The 3534-nt window shown below is 58.4% G+C and overlaps 1 protein-coding gene across 4 annotated transcripts in view; it reads right to left on the reverse strand.

Moving 5' to 3' along the window:
* PLEKHG6 (pleckstrin homology and RhoGEF domain containing G6) overlaps positions 1-1010 on the reverse strand; it is an 18178-nt gene extending 17168 nt beyond the window's left edge. For 2 of the 4 annotated variants that reach the window (XM_017546154.2, XM_017546153.2), the window contains exon 1: positions 881-1007. The gene's annotated coding sequence lies outside the window, so the exon portion shown is untranslated. Of the gene's footprint in view, positions 1-314; positions 440-880 lie in introns of those variants that run through there. The other 2 variants (XM_037744850.1, XM_037744851.1) reach the window with 2 other exon arrangements.
* Positions 1011-3534: the final 2524 nt, after the last annotated feature.

Below are 3534 nucleotides of genomic sequence, written 5' to 3' on the forward strand. Positions count from 1 at the left end.
CTGCAGACAGCCCAGTCTGCCACCAGTTTTTGTACAGCCTGCAAGCTAAGAATGGTTTTTACATATTTACATAGGTGAAACAACTGCGACCCCATGGAGAAAAAAAAAAAACCACTAATATTTTGGGACAAGTAAAAATCACACGATATTCAAACTCAGTGCCCATAAATACAGTTTTGTTGGAATGCAGCCTCCTCCGCTGGTCTCCTAATAGTCCGTGACTGCTTTCTTGCTAGTTGGGACAGACGGTGTGGGCCGCAAAGTCTCTCGTATTTACTGTCTGGCCTTTACTGAAAGGCTCACTCATCTCTTACCTGAACCCTCCTGGCCACAGACGGGGAGGTGAGGGGGCCGGGAATGAGTGTCTGGCCACTGGCCTTACAACCAGCCAAACAGAAGAGTTTCTCTGCTCTTGGGCTATATTTGGTCCTTCCCAGCCTCTGGGAACACCACCACGGAGCTGGGGGCCAGGCGTGGGGCTCCATCCCTTCCCCCTAAACCTGAAGGGAGGGCCCGCCCTCCAGTGGGCAGGGCCTGGAGAGGAGAGGCCTCCTAAGGGGCGGTGGGCTCAGCGGCGAAGGTGCTCGTGCCCCCACCAGGTGGTCTGAGGTCCCTCCTCAGCCCTCCCCTTACTCTTCCTCCGATTTAGGAGTAAAGGAGGAAACGTTCACCGTCCCTCGTGCCGCCTCCCAAAAGTCCTCCCTCGGACGGCGCTGTCTCCCTGGCACTGCTCCCTACCCAGGGTCGTTTCTCAGCGTAGCCCCCGGCCGCCCCTCCTCCCGCCTTCGGGAGGCCAAGCCTTCCTTCCCCTGCGCCCGGGCTCCCAGGCCCCGGGTCCCCGCCGCCCCGCGCCTGGCCGCGCAGCCCTCCCGCCGCTCACCTGTGCCTGCAGGTGTCCCCGCGCCCGCTGCCCGCGCCGTCCTCCCCCCGGCGGGGCTCCGAGTAGCCGTCGGCTCCCCGGCGATGCCAGCCAGCCCAGCTGCCCGGCCTGGGACTGGGACCGAGCGGCCAGCGGGAGCCGGGCGGCGCGGGGCCGGGCGCGGAGAGGGGCGGGGACCGGGTGGCCCCTCCCTACCGCCCGCACCCCCCGGGCAGCGAGGCGTGGCCCTGGGGACCGAGCAGCCCCCGCCCTCGCGCGGCCGAGCCCTCCGTGCCCGCTTTCCGTCTCACCTGAGCTCTTCACCGGGCGGCAGGACTGGGACCGCGCGCCCTCCTCTCCCGGCCAGACCCCCGCGAGGCGCCGCAGTGCGAGGGCTGAGTGCGGCCGGGGAGGCGGCGAGGCTGACGACCTGTGGCAGGCACCCTCCTCTCCTGCGGGTCGCGGCGAGTGGCCGGCTCTCCCGTCCTTCCCCTCCCTCGGCCTAGATCCCTAAGCAAGCAGGGAGCCCTCCTGCCACCTGGAAGGGCCGCGGGGGGCCCCATCGCTGCTCTCCGGCTGTGGAGTCTAAAATGTGGGCCTTATCTCTCAGCGGGCCGGCTGGCCTTCCTGGTGGCAGGTGATGGTGGAAGACTATCCTGGACTTTGCCTTTGCTCCAGAGATAGGGCCCAGTGTCCGGCTTGAGACATATCACACTTCCCCTATGACCTGAGACTCATGTGGGGTCACCCTCCCACTTCACCTTCAAATAAGCCCACTCCCGGCTACACTAGGGCCACCCAGCCCCTGTGGTGGCTTCTAAAATAGATGCTGCGAGGCCAGGCATGGTGACTCTCGCCTGTAATCCCCGTCCACGAGGGCGCAGATCATGCGGACAGGAGTTTGAGACCAGTCTGGCCAATATGGTGAAACTCCGGCTCTACTAAAAATACAAAAATTAGCCCAGCGTGGAGGCGGGTGCCTGTAGTCCCAGTGACTTGGGAGGCTGAGGCAAGAGGATCACTTGAACCCAGAAGGCAGAGGTTGCAATGAGCAGAGATCGCACCACTGCACTCCAGCCTGGGCAGCAGAAGATGCTATGGAAGGACTGACACGTGCTGGGCATTGCATGAAAGGACCACACTTTATATGCTTTATTTTTTATTTTTAAATTTTATTTTTTAAAAAGAAAATAGAGACAGGATCTTGCTGTGTGGCCCAGGCTGGTCTCCAACTCCTGGGCTCAAGCAATCCTCCTGCTTCGGTTTCCCCACCTTTTCACTTCTCCAGATCACGGGCACCTCGTCTGATGGAAGCACTGGGTATTTGAGACAGAAGTGTCCTGTAGATGTGGGGTCATTATAATCTTACAACCATGAAGCTCAAGGTCCTGTAGTGAGCAGGTGGCAGGTCTGAGGCTCCCACTCCCTCACCTTGCCTGAGGTTTATTTCCTGCCAGTGAACTTGACAGTGATTGATTCGGCTCCTTACTTCTGCAGAGCATCCTGAAGTTCAGGAAACACTTTCAGAAGCAGAATGTCCTTGGGTTGCCAGGGGAAGGGGGTCTCTATTCCTCTCTCCTATCTAGCATATGAAACGCATACATGATCAGAGTGTTCTAGTCCTCACTTGGACTCTGGTGACTCTATTTCGCTTGGAGGAGGAATCTATATCATTGGACAGTTTCTAATTTTGTATTCCCCATGTCCATCCTCAAATCTGTCCTCCGGGCCGGGGTTCTCTTTCTCTGAGCTTGCTGTTGGATGATTGTCCTGCTGGTTCAGAAGCCTCTGTTCTTCCGGCTACCTGAACCAGCCTGTCTCCTGCTCCTGCCTCCTAGCTGGTGGTGCGACCAGTTTTCAGGGGTGAAGTCGGGTGAGACAGGAGAAACCAGAGTTTGCCCAGTTCCTAGCCCTTCCCTCTTCCCCATTCACTGTGTGTGTGTGTGTGTGTGTGTGTGTGTGTGTGTGCTAGACAGAGAGAGAAAGAGAGGGGAGAGAGAGAGAGAGGGAGGGGGAGAGAGAGAGAGAGAGAGAGAGAGATCCAGGAATGACAAGAGTAGCCATGAGGGAAAGAGTTAATAAGCCACGAGGTGGTGATTATGAACAGTATTAAATGACACCCCAAAGACAGTTGGTGTCAAGGGCCCCTAGCTTCTCCTCTCACTCCTCCCAGTGTCTCCCAGAAGGAGCGAGAAGGAGGATTGAGGAGTAAGAGGGAAGATGAACGTAAGAGAGCAGCAGACATGCCTGGGCTTACAGTGCTCTGGGGTGAGCTGGCTAGACTGGCCCAGTGGACTGGGGAGAGTTAACCCTTTCACTTCCCTCAAGGCGCTGAGGTCCAGTCTCCACCCACCACTGCCCCAGGGCCTATCTTCAGCCTCCCTGGGAGCAGAGGTTCCCAGGGAAAGCTAGAGTCTAGAAGCCAGAGGTGTGGCTGGGCACGAGTGTGGGCTGGGAGGCGGGCCTCCGTTGTTCTCTTTCTTCTCTTCTGTTGCTCTCACAGTCTCTGTTTCCATGATCCCTTCTGTGCTGTGGAGAGCACACTCCTGTGGCAGGCTGAGAGGAGCACTCTCAGAGAGCTGGATGAAGTCTAAAGAATTGGGAGGCTAGAGGCTTGGCCTCTACCAAGTGAGGCTAGGGGCCACCTGGTGGTCCTTGGACCAGAGTATGCCACC

The sequence above is a fragment of the Cebus imitator genome, unplaced genomic scaffold (assembly GCF_001604975.1).
Source record: "Cebus imitator isolate Cc_AM_T3 unplaced genomic scaffold, Cebus_imitator-1.0 Scaffold187, whole genome shotgun sequence".
NCBI classification, from domain to species: domain Eukaryota; kingdom Metazoa; phylum Chordata; class Mammalia; order Primates; family Cebidae; genus Cebus; species Cebus imitator.